Genomic DNA, 16,984 nt, shown 5'->3' with positions numbered 1-16,984 from the left:
CTGGCTGTCTCTGTCATGAATCCTTTGGCATACCCTCCTAGGTGCCTCTCCTGGGAAGTTCAGGATGTTCAGAGCATCCAGGAAAGGTCACACTTATGTTCTATAGGATTTTATTTCCTTCAGTCTGGGTCTGGTAACAGGAATTGTACCAAGCCATGTGTCTTGACCCTTGCTGCCACTGAATACCCCTCTTACAGATCTTTTTTTAAAAAAACTTCTGGCTTCTAAATCACATCTACAGGAATTATTATTATTATTATTATTATTATTATTATTATTATTATTACTATTATTATTAATGTGGTGCAACCACACGCTCAGTGCATGGTAACCCTCAGGGCAGTGTGAGCACAGGACCTGCTCTTGACTCCTCCATGCCATTTTTTAGGGACTGTGAGTTGGGGAGAAGTTCCTGGCAGCCACAAGTCCAGGGGCTAAGGGACTGCAGGGACATGTTGCTGCTGCAGAGCTGCTTCAAGATTGAAGAGAGGGCCCAATTTGTGACCTCCCCACTCACCATTTTGGGGAATTTGGGTTGTTTGCTCTTTGGCAGTGCCCAACCACTGACTGTGAACACAGATAATCTTCTTTAAAGGTGTCCCCCGGCAGAAGAGCTCCATAAGGAGCCAGCAGCAGTGAGCTTTTGCTGTGGTCTGTAGCAGTCCTGGAGCAAAATTACATTAATATTTGTGAATTTACTGTCTTGGACTCCTGCACAAGGGAGCTGGTTGCCTTCCTTAGCTGTGAAAGTCAGAGCCCAGAACAAAGACTTCTGGCAGAGCTGCTCTGGGAAGAAAATATGTAACAGAGAGATGAAAATATTGAGTAGGTGGCTGTAGGGTTGATTGCTAAAAGCTGTTTTACAGGCTTGGGTGCTCGGGTAGAAAAGAGCCTTGACTATTTACCTGTCCCAAGGGTAAAAGTGTGGGGTCAGTTCAGTTAGAGCTAAGCTTTTTTAGCTATACAAGCTATTGCATCTGGTATTAGTGCACTGGCCCAAACAGAAAAAGAACTGATTCTCATTCTGCTTTAAAATTCAGATCAATAAAAATTAAGCCCCTGCAGTAGTCTTCTGTATTGTTTTCTTTTTTACTCTATTGGAAGGACTTAGAGGATTAATTTCTCATATGGCTTCTTTCTATTCAGGTGCAAATGAGCAGAGCCAGTGACTGCCTATGCTGAGTTCTCTATCATTTGAAGCTGAAGCATCAGGACTGGAAGTTTTTCTGGAAGCTGTGTTTTGGGACAGTCAGTAGCCTTGTGGTTATCACGTGAATGATGGGGAAACTGCTGGGTCACCCATGTGGTTACAAGTTTAGGCCAGGCCAAATGGCCAAAATTTGCTTTTTCTTGGGGTCTCTCCAAACTGTAATGAGAAATCTCTTTCATCCTATCTCTCTGTTTTGATTTCAGTGTTGGATTTTTAAATCTGTAAAGGATTAAATTTGTAAAGAACCAGAAGGAGAACTACTGGAGGTTGGTTCTGACCTCCTCCTCAAGTTAATAATGTTAAAGTTAATAATGTTAAAGTTAACAATAAAAGTTTAACCTCCCTAAAGTTAGTAATGTTTCCCAATCAAAACACTTACATGAACTAAGGTAAACCAATATTTTAAAAAATAAAACTAAATATTCCTGTCTTCAATTAAAAAAATACCTAAAATGGTGAATCCATCGGTTTAAAGCTCGGGAAATGAGTAGTCAGTCCAAATCTTTAATATCCTTGGGATTTAACCAGGTTTTTAAAGCTACTTTTTACAAGCCTGATTTCAAGGTTTGATAAAAAAAGCCACACAACTCCCACCACGAAGTTCTGCTAGACTTACTATCTACTTTCAGTCTTCAAAGCATGCGTGGGTGGTGATTGATGTAGATGTATTGCAGAGTGAATATAATTGTCAAAAATGTTAAAGCTCTTCGAATTTTCTGTTTCTATAGAAAAATGAATCTACTCCTTTTCTTTGCCATGAAATGCTGAAGTTGGTATTCAGTTGTCTTGTTTATGGAGACTGAGAATCAACACATGTTGTTTGGTTAAGTTTGGGTGTGATTCCCACACTAAATGTGGTTTGTGGTTTGTTCAGAATTGGAATAATAGTGTTCCTTGCTGAAAACAAATATGGATTCATACCTTCTTCATATGTGTAAGATGATTTATAGGTGCATTACTCATACATCTTTTAAATTTCTATTTTAAATGTAACGTCTAGTGCACATTTAAAATATGTAAGTGCTAATTCTCCAGGAGAAATCATTACCCCATTTTTTTCTGTAAGACTGAAATTTATTGTCATTATTTTCCCTTACACTAAGTGGTGGAATTTTTTATTCTCTACAAAGCAGTGGTTATATGACACTTCATTTGAGGTGTTGCACTGTTTTTGTCACCTACTTTTATGGATACTGAGACTTACAGCCCTGTTTGTGGTAGGCACCCACAGACCCCTCCCAGGGATGTGGTCTATGCCCTGATTGCAAACAGCAGACAGAACCAGTGCAGAGTGAAGCAGCTTGTCTGGGATCACAGAGGAGATCAAGAAGAGAGCTGGGAGCAGGAGACTGTCATCCTGCCATGCCAGGCCAGGCTGTGTGACTTCTTGTGAAGTATAAATCTGAGACTTGCCAAAGAATTGAAGAGCACTCTATTAAGAAAAACACTTTGCTGGCAAAGCAGTAAATCAGGTGGTCTCTGAGAGTGGCAGCTGAGCAACAACGTTATGATAGTTAATTATTATATATTATATATGTTATGTAACAATTATTATTATCAAAGTGAAAAAAACAACCCCAGTTTAAATTAATATTGTTTCAACTGTTTAAATGCTGACCTTGCAGCAGTGACCATGGCAGTTTCAGAGTTAGTTGCAGAGTTGTCTGGCTGCCAGTTGATGATTATTTTTCCTGCAAACCATTTTGTGCACCTATATGAAAATACTGTTCGAGAAAACTTGGAACAGCACTTTACCAATTTCTCTGTGTGTCACAGGAAATATGTCAAGGCACAGAAATAAATAGCTGCCACCAGAGCACTGCACTCATCCCTCCCTGCTTGGCTGGGGCTTGTGTGGGAAGTTTAGCTACAATAACAACAGGCTCCACCTGTGGTTATCACTGCAGCTCTTTTACCTGCAGGGGCACTGATGAACTTGGAAGAGCAGCACTTTTTTGTGCTCTTTCTCTTGACCTGAAATGAGTCTGCACAACTAATCAGCAAATTACCAGAGCTTCAAAGAGAGAATTTTAGTTACCCTGAAGTACACTCTTTTTGAGCAAGGTATTTAAATACGTATTTTTCTTGAAGCATGGAATAAATTGAGAGAATCAGTAATTTGCTTTACCAAGTCATAACTGGATAGAAAATGAAGGGTTTTGGTAAACTGGGGATTCTAGAATCTGAATGGAAGGAAGTTACAAGAGAAACAACTGGATGTGAGGCAGTCCTGGAGATTGCAGAAACTGGGGAAAAGAAGCAGCAAAGGCCACAGACTTTTGGGAACAGAAATCACATAACTGTTAGGTTTGACCTTGTGTATTAAGCTGTGGAGGTGAAGGCAAGAGCTAGGCTTCTGAATTTAAATAGACCCAATTTCCCCAGAATGAGGGAATTGATAGGCATATATAATTGGATGATGCTGCCGCAGGGTCACAGTGGAGGCGGGGAGGTCAGCTCAAAGGTAAGACTGCAGCTGCTAATGGCTCAGCAGAACCTGTTCTTTCTGGAAATAAATATTTAGAGGGGCTGGAATGACTCTGTCTAATAAAGAAATTATGCATGCAAGCTATGAAAGAAAGCAAGGCTTAGAAAGGCTTTGGGAGGCTTACATGGACATTGGTCAGAGACACAGAAGTGACTCAAAAGAGGGAGGAAAAGAGAAAATTCAGTCCATAAAATCAGTTAAAAATGTCATTTTGTACTCTGGAAAAAAATGATCAGAAGGAGTGGTATGTAGATTAGTTACTGCATATTTAAACATAGATTGAAACATGTTTGTTACAATCGTTCTTGCTAATGGATCTTTGAAATAAAGGGACAAGGAAATCCTGAATTTTTTTTTTTCCCTGACTTATATGGAGTAGACTGCAAGGATCCTGGGAAAATGATTGTACATTCACATCATGCCATCACCTAAGTACACGGAAAATGCTTTTATAGGATGCTGAAGATTTGTCACCAAACTACAATGGCTTTGCATCACATCTCCAACAATCTTTGCCACTAACAAGGTACAGTTAAAGTCTGGGGTTTCTCTGAAGTATTTTGTCTCCTTCTTTCTTTTCCCTTGTGATTTTTTTTTTCTTGTGTTTCCTCCTTGATTTTGGTGCTTGCAGCAACGTGGTGTTATTGGGGGTGCTTCAGCTTTAGTTTCGATCAACAGGCTTGTAACAATGTCTTCTCCAAAGAGAAGATGTCCTCCATGAATGTTGCAGTGTTTTGTTGTTTTACTGTGCCAAACATTATTTTTGGGTTGTGGGGTGGATTTCAAAGAACCTTAGATGAGATTTTAATGGTCACCAGAATTTGTAGGTCCTTCATTAAATATTTCATGAGGTGATTTTTGATTTATTCTTGTAAGGACCTCTGGAAGTCCAACTCCCTCCTCTAATTAAGGATGCATTACTTCAGGCTGCTTAGGGCCTTGTCAAATACAGTTCCAGACATCTCCAAGTATGGAGACTCCAGTGTGGGCAGCTCATTTTAGTTTCACTAAACTCACAGGGAAAAGATATTTTTCAATTTTTTGTAATTTATTTTCCTTGTTTGTTTGTTTGGGTTTTTTTGGGTTTTTCGGGTATTTTTTTTCAGTGGGGAGGAGGAGGTGTTTGTGGTTTGTGCACCCAGTCTCTAGCTGGAATCACCAGCCTGTCCATTTTTTTTCTTGTCCTGTCTCTATGCACCGTCAAGAAATATCTGACAGTAAATCCTTCTAGTAACAGAACAAGATGTTTGTGTTTCTGAGCATCTTTACAGTGAGGAAATGGAGTCCTCCTTGAGGTCACCTGCAATTTTAAGTGTGGAAACACCTAGAAATCTGCTCATGACCAGGCAGTTGTGGCAGTGACAACTTTTCCCTGGCTTATTTCTGGTTCACAGTATTTGGTATCACAGTTAAATTGTGTTATACCTCAAGAACTTAGGTTAGAGAAGCGCCCAAGCAATGCCAAAACAAAGCAAGGGTAAAATGTATATGGAAACCTGGCCTTTCAAATGCATTTTTACCTCCCCCAGTGGTGGCAGCTGAGACATCAGGATTGTATTCTATTTCAAGTCCCTCTTAGGCTTGTCAAACGATCCAGTATTTTCCAGATTTAAAGCATTTCAATTTTACGTCCATCAAAGTCCTTTTGAGTAACAGGGTGCCTATGTACAATATCCAGTAGACATTGGTAGACAGTTTCAGTGTGCTCTTAAGTAAGTTATTAATTTGACTAACGTAATATTCATAATTGCATAACTTAGACCTGCTAAGCTCTAAATGCAGAGGATTTTTTTCTCTTAAAATTGTATTCTAGCTTGTAATTAGTGTCTCGAAACAACTGAAGGATTTTCTCTTTTTCTAACCCTAAAATCAATTTTTCCTTCCAGTCTACTTATTTATAAGTGAAGCTTGATAAAAATGTGGCATTTGCAGCCAAATTCTGGGGAAGACGTGGGACATGAGATATGCATTTGGAAAAATCTCAAGAAAGATTGCAGGTGAACAATTACACACAGGGAGATGTTGGAAGGATCTAAAGGCAGAGAAACAGCATCTGTGTGGGAAATTGTATATATCTGGATGCATTCACTGTGGAATTGACTGCAAAGATAAGAAATTAAAGCAATCATTCTGTGTTCCTGATGGCAGCCATAATCAGTACCCTTCTTTCTCAAGTTGCTGAAACAACAGTGCTATTAGCAAAGCTTTTTTTATTCTTTTTTTTTTTCACCATCATTTATTTGATCTGTTCTGGTTTTATTCTTAAGAGGAAACAAAGGAGATGGAATTTCAAACACTCTTCTGTAGTAAGTGAGGATGGGAGGATGCTGGGATTAAGAAAATAAACCAGGCAAGAGAGTGTCAAGTTTCTCCACTGAGGGTGTGTTTTCCTATCTGCTTTCCCCTTGTTTTGCACAGCAGCACAAGGGAATTTGTTTTGTTGACTCTAGTTTGGAGTATTGATGTTCAGCTTCAAGTCTTCAGTGAGGTTCAGCTATTCTCTTAGTGCTCTATAAACAGAATCTGGAAACTGAATTTCCTGAGTTTGTCCAGTGTGTTGCAACTGGCTGAAATATCCAAACATCGTCCACTTCAAATGGATTTATCTTCTTGTTGGTTAAAACTGTGCTGATCACAAGATGAGTGTACCCAGGCAGGTTCAATGCTTTTTGAACCAGTATGAAATCAGAAGGTTTGGAGTCAACACTTTGCTCTTTAGCCCTTTTGCAGACATCCCCCGCCACCTGACTGACAACAAATTTTATCCTCGAGGTTGCTGTGGGACATGATTCCTTCACTAGTTCCTGCAACAGGAATCTTCCAGCCTGTGAAACATGGTGTTTTGCCTTCAGGAGAAGGGAACTTCCAGGTCTAAGATTGCAGACAACCTCAGGCTGTGGGTTTCTTATCTTCTTTTCTTCTGTTAGAGCTGGGATTAATGCTTGGGAAATGCAGTTTTGTGTTTGGACTCTGTTTATTAATTCTAATCTATAGTACAGTCTCACGAGTTGTGAGCTCTAGCTAACGAGGTAGAAAATGGCTCTGTCTCTAACTCTTTCCAAGGTCTTTAAGCATAATTTATCCAATAACGAGATAAAAGTAAAAATAATATAGGTGTTAGCCCAACAGCCAAATACCTGTGCTCCGCAATGCGGACGTTTTCACCCAATTACAAAAAAACACCCAAACCCATGAACAAGAAGGTGAGAGAAGAAGGATTCAGCCTACACCCTAAATCCTCCATATTGCTTTATATATATTACTATATACTAAAACCTTAAACTCTAAGTTTTGCACCCTGTGACATTACACACTTCTATTCAAACTACTCACCCATAATCCCAGTGCTATCACTCAATTATGGAAGCCTTTTCCAAGGCCTCAGGTCAAATGTAGTGCTTGGTTGAGGGTCAGTGCCTTTTAGCACAGAAAGCTCAAAGTTCTCAGCCTCCAGAGTTCCAGCATCAGACCTTGAAATGCTCCATTTCACTCTCAAAGCTTTCCTTTGTGCTGTCCCATGTGATGGAGGTTTTAGGTGGTTGCAAGCCCCGAATGGTGAGCAGCACAGACAGCTGGGGTGGTCTCATCCCACAGAGCTGCTTTGTGAAGCAGCACTGACCTGCACCAGCTGAGGATGTAACCAAGTTCTTCCAAAGCCTAATCTCGAAGCCTCCTCGTTAACACAGCAGCAAATGCACTCACTGCCATTAAATCTCCTTCTTCTCAAGTAAACATATGCTGAGGTCTGTGCTTCATCACTTTGAAATAAGATTTTCCCAACTTTGCTAATTAGCAGCATTGCCCAAACAGAAAGAAACATATGGCTCGTGCCATGCTGACTTGAAGCCTTTGGAGTTTCACTGGAGAATAATTAAAGTGATTTTGATTTACTGGTGTGATGAAGTACGAGCCACCCTCGTTTGGCCTTATGTCTAGAAGCTCTGAGACAGTAAGGCACCTTAGCAGGAGAGCTGTAATAACTAACATGAGCCAGATTGTTATTATTGAGATGGCTTTGTTGCCGTTAACAATCATTTGTAATTATCAAGAGGCTTTACATAATTCATGATAAGAAGCTCACGTTTACCTGTCGCTGGAACCTCGTGGTTAGTTTAGCTTATTTCAGACTGAAAGCTTGAGAGATTGAAATGTTTCCATTCTACCTGAAATCATGTAGCTGGTTATAATGAAAAAGCTCTCCTGTCAAATGAAATCCTTTCCTTTTTTTTTTTTTTTTTTTTTTTTTTAACTGATAACAGCAAGGAACATGCTGTCCAGTGCAGATTTTGGGAGGTATATATTTATCTCTGTGCTGTCTTTTTGAAAACAGATGTGCATGGAAAGTGCATATTTCTTCACTGATCAAGTGAAAAATTTTAAAACTAAAATTTTGACTAAAATATCCAAAACCAGGTCAATATCTTCTTGTCTGGAAATCAGACAAGAAAAGATGCTGATATACATAAAAACTCAGCTTCCTCCTAGGGAAAAAATTAAGGCAGAAGTTTTACCAGCGTGGATAATTCACTCTGTGCTCCTGATGCTCACCGTGGAAATAAGTGAGCCTGTTTGCACCTCATTGTAAATTTTACTCCTCAGATGGCTGTTTAACAAAAGGTGTGTCATCTCCTGCAGGTTACTTAATACAAACACAAATTCCTCTGAATAATTTGAAATTAAACTGTGTAATGTGGGAAGTGGATGTCATAAATACACACTGCTTATAAGTATACACCTCTTAGAAAATGCAGAATAAATAACTGATACCAAAACCTTTGTTCAGAGGCAAAGGGTGTGAAAACAATGAAATAGGAAGAGCTTGAGCTTCTTGATTGAAAGTCTTGCCAACTAATTTTCAAAGTCAGGTTCTCTGGACTCTTTATTGTAAGCTTTTAGAGATGCTGCAAGATGTCTGCATCTGAATCTGCACAACTTGAAACTAAAGCCAAGCTATGGTTTGGTTTGCATCCAGCATGAAATCTCAGGTGCTTGGCAGGCTCTGGTGGAGCTGAACAAGTGGAAGGATGCCTGGAACCAGGTATGCTCCTGAACACCTGGTCAGATACAGTCAGATGAGGATGGGTCCTCTTGAAGGCTTCATCCTGCCCTGGAACTGAAATCGATTTTTTTAAGATTTGAAGTTAAAATAGTTTGACTTTTTCTCTCAGGAAGTGCATCAGAGCTACAGAACATGCTTGATACTATAAATGGGACTTTAGGAAGCTTTTGAAAGATGTGAACAACTGACTCTTTAAACTTGATTTCTCTTAATTAATAGTAGAAGGTTTCTTGGCTTTAGATACTGATGCTTCTAAACTGGTGTAAAAATCTTACCTCATAAGTGGAAAACTGATTTTAGTTCTGTAAATTACTGAATATTTCATGTGTCCCTTTCAGAAAACAGATGGAAATATGCACTTTGGGAATGTTCCTCTCTAATGCAGATGAGTAACTTTAAGTAATGTAGAACTGTCTTTTTTTTTTTTTTTTTTTTTTTTTTTTTTTTTTTTTTTTTTTTTTGAGGTAGAGGAAATATACTCATATCTAAGCTTTTCTTGTTTTATGTTACCAGGGCCAAATTCTGTGTTGGAAGGAGTTCCTTCTGGTTTTTTTGGCCTAACCTACTGTGCACAGATGTCACCTTCCTGCTTTTGACCAGACCACAGAACTCAGGAAAGCAATTTCCTCCCCATCCTTGCTGGCATCTTCAGGAGGCAGGTTTCTTAGGACTCTGATGTGAGACAGAAATGGAACAGGATTTTGCTGGAGTGGAATGGTTTATGTTTGAGGAAGTCAAAGTTAATCTGTGCCTGGAGAATCAAGAAAACTTTCATTTTGTATGGGCAGATGCCATGCAGCTCCCTGCTCTGGTGGAGGGCACTATGGTGCCTAAATAATTTATGATTAGTTGAAAACTGTTGTGTTTCATTGCTTACACATGTTCTACTCAAGAAGAAACTGTAAAATTGATCTGAGGCCCATCCTAAGAGTGAATCTTTGTCTCTCTCTCAAAGAGCAAAGTTCTCTTTGAAAAATGTAATGCTGTGTGTGACGCAGGAGTTGCCATGGAAAAATACATTGAGCCAATCATTCATGATTTATTTATAGCAATTAGAATGCACATCCCAAGATCCAATGGTAACTTTGATTAAAAAAAAAATCATCTAGACAAAGGATTGAAGCTCATAAATTGTTGGGAACACTTGTGAGTCTGTATGGTTAATATATTATTTAAAAAATTGACTATGTATGTTCCTGGACAGGGCTTTGAAGTATAAGTGCTGCTGATAGTTGCTTCTATATTTCTACTGCTGATAGTGTTTTTGCTGTTGCCCTATGCTTACCATCTGTTCAGTGCCTATTTAATGGGTATAGTAAATAGCAGTTCAAAGTGAGATTTTTCTTCTAATCATCTCTTTTGGAAAACATTTGTGTAAAAGTGAATGCTTTGGAGAAATCTGTACACCTGCATCTTGCTGGAAACATAGTCCCCAAGATCCTTAGAGCTGGATACACTTGTCTGTGGTGTTTTAACTACTACAGGCACTGAATGCCTCCCTCCTGATTGCTTCAAATTGCATTCAGTGAGAAATCTTTTATTTATCTATTTTGGTGAACATTAACTGTATTTCATTGTTGATCTTTTTTTAGCAACTGTTGAAGTATGGAAAATTCTCATCTCCCACACATGGGGGGATCTCAACATCCAAAACTGTGGATGCCCCATCCCTAGAAGTGTTCAAGGCAGCTTGGATGGGGACCTGAGCAACTTTGTCTAGTGGAAGGTGTCCCGGAACCAGGGGTGATCTTTACAGTCCCTTTCAACCAAACCATCCTATGACATCTGCTTTATTTTGGGGTAATTATAAAGATCAAACAACCAAAATCCCAAATTTTCAGGTTAAAGTATTTCTATTTCTCTAATGAGCATGGACTCTTCAGGGTTTCCTTTTCCTCTTTTTTCTCCTCCAGGCATATGTCTTATATCCATAAGATATTTGGCTCTGTTAGCAGCTAAGGAACTTCTCTGGAGTTTATTGTCCTTGCCTTTCTATGATTATGTGGCTTGCTGAGTTTCATTTCAGTTTGGCAGTTCATAGGACTGTCAGCTCTCTTTGATGTATGCCTCCCTCAGAGGTTAAATCAATAGTGTTTTAAGCATGTCTCTTGCTTTCCATGAGGGCAACTCTGGAAGAGCTGATTTTTAAGCTTTCATATCTTGCATGGAAATTGTAATGTTGAGAAACAAAATCTACCTTAAAGAAAATCTGAAAGCAACTATTTCATAGCTGTTTTTAATTGACCTGGAGTTCATATAAGGAGTAAAAAGCTTGAGTTTTCACTGCCATGGAGCTGGGCAGGCTAGAGGCTTTTCTGATTGTACTTGTGCTTGTGCCTGCCTTATTCTGGACCAGTTCCATGAATCAGTGGACTCCTGATGGGAAAGGCTGCCAAACAGCTGCTGGAGATCTTGGGCTTGTGCTGCTGGGCTTATAATCAGTCTGGATTCCTGAGAGAGGCTCCTTACCAGGGAATGTGCCTCCATCTGCTCCAAACTGCATCCTTCACGTGGTCCAGTTCCTCTTTCCAGAGGGCCCCACTGCAAGCGTGCAAGGGGTGAGGTGGATTTAGGGACTGAGAGAAGGGTCAGAAGGCAGAGGCTTGTGTAGGGTGCCTGGGACAGTCAGGTGTAGGAGAAGGGAATACAGGTGACCTCATCCCTGATAAGTAATAGCTGTGTTAATTCCCCAATACAGGCTCACCCCGATGAGTCACAGCTATATCCAATAAAGATAAGTGCGATAAAAATGAGTGGGATAGCTGGTAAGGAGAGGAGCATGAAGAAGGAGAATCACTGCCTTGGGGGGTCAGTCTGGGTCTGCAGTTAGAGCCTGTTGTTGGAACCTGCAGTCACAGTCTAGCCGGGTAAAAGCCTGCAGTCAGAGTTTAGCAGGAAATAACCAGCAGTCAGAGGCTGCAAGGGAATCCTACAGCAGGAGCTTGCTACAGCCAGAACCAGTGAGTAGTTGGAGCCAGGATGTCTGAGCTGTAAAGAGAAATCGACCAGGGCCCTTTTCATGCTGTGATAAACAAGAAGTCTGTGTCTCGGCTCATTTCTACCTTCTAACCAGAGGGCAGCTGCAACAGTCAGGAAGCCCTTCCACAAAAGAGAAAGGCTGTCAGAACTATGCTGGCCACGCAAGCAGTATGAGACAGTGGCCTTTAGGATCTGATCTGAACTGCTGATTGGGGCCACATGATGCACTCAGCTGGGTGAGGATCCCATCCCTCAGCTGCCTCCACATCCTTCCTTGATTTGGCAGCAGGCTAATAAAAGCTGGTCCTGAAGGGTTTTGCTGTGTCACTTTGTATGCCGCAGGTATACATGGGGGTATGGGGGTTTCTCTGGCATGAGCAATAATTTTACAGCCACAGAGAGATTTAAAATAATTGTGGGGTTCTTCTGGAAGTACCAATAGAGGGCTGTGACTGTTGAGAGAGAAAAACATCAATAGCGCAGAAGCTGAGTAGAAGTTATACCCTATATCCTGTCTGCAAAACCACAACTCTGAAACTTCTCAGAGAAACAAGCTGACAACCAAGAGATTGCTTTTCCTGCTCTGCTACTGGGAATCACAACTACGGCTGACTGGAAGCTTCCTTTGTCTGTCGGCTGAACGTGTGGCAAATGCTCTCCCATCTTTATTAATACAGCTTTCACCTCCATGCCTGAGAAATGCCTGGGGTTGGGATGACATTTGAAGTTGGGATTCTTCAGCTTCATCTGGGAGACATTTGCACTTCCAACTGACCTGTTGTTGAGGCTCCCTTCAAAGCTGATGGAGAGAAATTAATATATTTAAGAAGTGATTTATTTCATACCATGAAAGCTATCCAAAATCATTCAGATATATTGAACCTTAGAAGTTTCTCTTCCTTCATTGGTGAGAAAGGAGTCTGGACAAATAACTTTTTCTTTTTCTGTTTACGTTTTGCTCAGTTAAATCCAAACCTTGCAAGTTGTATTATTTATATAAGCAATATTTCAGTCAAAGGAGGCTAACATATAACAGCGGATAAGCTGTTCTCTGCTTGTTCCTTTTGTGACAAAATTTGCTGGCCACAGATTCTTGCCCTGAGTGAGTTGCCTTCAACCTTTCTAGTAACACAGACACATGGACTTGTGAATATTTGCAAGGATCAGCTGGATTGCTGATCAACTGTATTTTCCTGGACAAAAGGAGACAGGTTTTTGTTTCATTTTTCTGCCCTAGAGTGAACAGTTTCCAAGGTGTAGCTGTCAGCTACCTGCTAAAGCTGAAGAAACAAGAAATGTGTTGGCCTAGCCACAGCACAGGTCTCACTTGCATGCTCCGTTTCCAAATCAGCTCTGAGACTCTGCAATTCCAATCCCTCCCACTTTTTTAAGCTTTGGCTTTTTAGGTTTTTTTCTTGTGTCCTTCTAGTCATAATTTTTCTGTTTAGGTTTAAAACTTCTGCGGCCAAACATAAATAGCTGGGCTGTGTGTGCCCTACTGTGAGAGGATGTTCTTGTGCTGTGGACAGCTGAGGCACATGGACATTGCAGTGTCACCTTCTTGTCCTGGGGAGGGCACAACACAGTGCTGCAGCCACTATCTCAGGTGTGGCTGTGCTTCTCTGTTGGTCATGAGCAGAAGAAGAAAACTCCAAACTTAAATTATGTTCTTACACTGGTGAAATCAAGAGAGCTCAGAGGTTTACTCTGGTGTAAATGGCAGGTTAAACTGACCTGCAGCCACGTGGAGCTGAGAGACGTGTGGTGGAGAGGGACTGTTCATTTCCTGGCTGGATTAGAAAATGCTGGTCAACACTAGGGATGTACCTGTCCCAAGGGATGCCCTAGTGAGTGATGGCTGAAGAGACCTTCTTTCCCCGAGGGACAGCAGTCAGACTTGTGCCTTCTGAATCTCCCTTTGAAACTCATTTGTTCCTTCCCTGCAAGACTGTCCTTGAAGAGGTGAGACTAAAGTATATGTGTCTGTCCCAAATCAGTTTTTACTGATGGGACCTGGAACAGCAAAAGAGTTTCTGAAGCCAAATGTATGCTCAGTAGTGCCCCTCAATGTTTTTTTCCCACCCTTAATGTGTTCTTTGACAATCACTGGGATATGAATGGTGAAGGCACTTTTACTTTGCGTGGGAGGACTGTGCATGTGAAAAGCAAATGTTAATATTTCATGAAGGGCTCATCTCCTAATGGCAGGAGGGTTTCCAAACCTGAGGCTATCACAGGGGTGCCAGTGTTGATGAGAACTAGCAGATTGATGATCTTCCTCCCCTCACTGGCAAACAGGGAATTATCAGAAACAAATGCAAAAGTCTTGCAAAACCTGATGTGGGAGGCAGAAATAAAGCTGTTGGGGAGCTGAGCTCATCCACCTTTGTGTCTGCTGGGAGGTCTCTCTGGTGAGCTGTGGCTCCACAGGGATGGACAGATGCCAACCTCACATCGCCCATGGGCTGCACATGGAACACACTCTTGCCAGCACTGACACCAACAGTTCATATTCAAACAAACAACGTGATTCTATCTGTAATTCTGATGTTCCCATGGCAGTTAGGAGATAGTCAGGATAGGCCTAATTTGAGATGTTCTTGGAAGTATTACAGACCCCAGCACTCACCTCTCCTGGCAGCCATGCAGTGTCTGGCCACTACCACATTCCTGGGCAGCTGCCAGGAGCTTTGGCAGGGTTTAGCTGCACTTGCTGGATTGAGTGATTCATGCCCTCATGTTGTGAAGTGCTGCTGACTACATGCCTGTTGTCTGTCCTGGCTGTGCCAGTCTGCAGAGGCGGACACATTTGCTTAGGTCATAATTCTTTGATACTGGATTTTTTTTTTTTTTTTTAATGGCACTGTGATCTTTGCCCAGTTACCAGTGTGCAGATTTGGAAACATGCCCTGTTGGACAGCTCTCTTCTCATTTGCTTCTCACTGCCTAAAGCCATCCCAAATCCTCCTCTGTGTCTGTTCTTAAACATTTCTCCATCAGGAAGTGCCTGCTTCCTCCTCTTCTCTTTCTTCAGCTGGAGGTATCTGACTTCATCTCATTCCTCCATCTTTCCAGACTGTAACAGGACTTGGGCAGAAAGCAGATTTGGGGGAATTTTAGCTGAGCTTGGCCCAAGGGTTGAATTAATTTTGGAACATGCAGTGCTGTGGAACCTAGAACATCAGCAATAAATGCCACTTGCCACGTGACCAGGAGAAGAAACTAAAAGGCTCCAGCAAAAAAACTGTTGCCACAATGTATGTACTCCTCAAAATCACTGAGGGCAGACCAGTGCCCTGCTCAGTTTGATGTTTTCTCAAATTGGCAACTTCTTGCTATTTTTAAATAGTTCAAGCATTTCAGGAGGGTGTGAGCCAAAGAAATTGTCTGTATAAATTAAGATATCAAAGAACTCAAATATCTCTTCTAAGCTCACCTAGGTTTGAGTTAAAAAACAAAAAGCTGGAAATAAACCCAGAGGCTTATTTTGTTTATTCAACAGTAGCCCTTGGATCTTGATTTATGACTCAGATCTCTGTTCCATTCTATGCAAATCCCAAGGCTGGCAGGAGTGTTGATCTGCTGGAGGGTAGGAAGGCTCTACAAAGGGATCTGGAGAGGCTGGATCAGGTTGTATGAGACTCAACAAGACCAAGTCCCTGCATTTGGACCACAATAACCCCAGGTACCACTGCAGGCTGTGGGAAGAGTGCTCAATTTCTGCCAGGAGAGGTTTAGATTGGATATTAGGAAGAATTTCTTCACTGAAGGGATGTCAAGCACTGACACAGCCTGCCCAGGGCAGTGGGGGAATCACCACCTCTAGAAATACTTAAAATAGTATAGATGTGGCACCTGGGGACCTGGTTAAGTGATAGGCTTGGCAGTGCTGATTCAACTGTTGATGATCTTAAAGGTCTTTTCCTACCCAAATGATTTGAGCATTCTGTGAGAAGATAATCTCTTCTAAAGGAAGAGTCTCTCTTTTTTAAACTGTCTACTGTGTAGGCTATGTATGAAACTTCCTTCTGAGGCAGAAGAATAAATATTCCCATATGCTGTTAAAAAACCCCTCAGCATTTGCTAGGTCACCCCAAAATCTATCCCAATTCTGGATGTAAAACTGTGCAAGTTTCACTCTTAAAACCTGAAGTTTCAAGTAATTTCTAGGCTTTTAAAGTATACAAAAGAGCAAGTGAAGTTAGTGCAGTCTCTATAAGCCACTTCATTTTTGGTTGGTGAGGCAATATCTCTGTTGGGAACCAATATTGACTCGTGGAAATGTGAACATACACCTGGAGAATCCCTGAGGGCCAAAACTGCAGCAAGTTCACATCACAAACAGTGCAAACCGCAAGCTTGAGCACAGCTCCCTGCTGGGGCATTAACTCTTCCCCCGCCAGATGCTTTCTGTGGATCTGCCAGGCTGAGTCACCAGCTGAGGAACAGAAGGAGACAATGCACATCTTACCTCTCCTGCTAAACATGCTGCGGACTGGAGAAGGAAATCTGCCTGCAAGAATAAATTCCCTTGTGTTGCTTTACTGCACGGGGAGTGGGGGTGAAGCCTCGTTGCCAGCTATGGGAAGGAGCTAAACCTGATGAAGTGGATCACTTACTGCTGTGACACGGCACAAAAAGAGCTTTTCTGCCTCAGATCCTCTGTGGACTAAGCTGGGGCGCTAGCTTCGTAAATTTCTGAAAATTCTTGTGGCTGCTTCCTGTGACCCTCACCAGGTGACACAGCACAGGGAAAGAGAGGAGAGGCCCAGAGTTGTTGTTGGGCCCAAAGCCCTTAGGGAGCTTCTCTTTGTGGGAGGGAGCGTGATGGAGGATGGAGGAGGTGCTGGGGTTTGAAATCATAACCTGACTTCTGGGTAGTTCAGGGCTTTTGATTAATCTGAGATAGGAAAAGGAGAGCAACAATGTGAGTGGCATTGAAACTGAGGACAGATGATTTAGATTTGGTGAGACTGAGAAGATGACGTGAACCTAAACTTTTTGTATCAGGTTTTTCCTCTAAAAACAGGCAAAATGACACTTTTTTTTTTTTTTGCTGTTGCCCACCTTTCACTTACCTTTATTTAAAAAGTTTTACGTCAAAAATACCTCATGTATGAATTTCCATTTAGCATAATGAAATGTGCATAGCAGTTGCATTTCATATTTGTGCTGCAAGTACCAGGAGTTTATTGCTCACAAAACCATTTTATTTTACATCTCTATAACAGTATAGAAAAATCAATGA

The 16,984-nt window shown here is 41.3% G+C and overlaps 1 long non-coding RNA gene across 2 annotated transcripts; it reads left to right on the top strand.

The window, feature by feature from the left end:
- Window positions 1–3,642: 3,642 nt before the first annotated feature.
- LOC136292794 (uncharacterized) lies at window positions 3,643–10,972 on the top strand. Of its 2 annotated transcripts, none has more exons than XR_010721964.1 (3): window positions 3,643–3,674; window positions 4,078–4,224; window positions 9,271–10,972. It is a non-coding gene; the product is annotated as an uncharacterized lncRNA (long non-coding RNA). The 2 variants fall into 2 exon arrangements; XR_010721965.1 differs by lacking the exon at window positions 9,271–10,972 and adding an exon at window positions 5,585–6,597.
- Window positions 10,973–16,984: the final 6,012 nt, after the last annotated feature.

Source organism: Chamaea fasciata, unplaced genomic scaffold (assembly GCF_029207755.1).
Source record: "Chamaea fasciata isolate MVZ Bird 193981 ecotype frontalis unplaced genomic scaffold, bChaFas1.0.hap1 SCAF_7, whole genome shotgun sequence".
In the NCBI taxonomy this organism is placed as follows: domain Eukaryota; kingdom Metazoa; phylum Chordata; class Aves; order Passeriformes; family Sylviidae; genus Chamaea; species Chamaea fasciata.
Note: the sequence above shows the minus strand (reverse complement) of the source record. Positions and strands in the feature narration are given on the sequence as shown.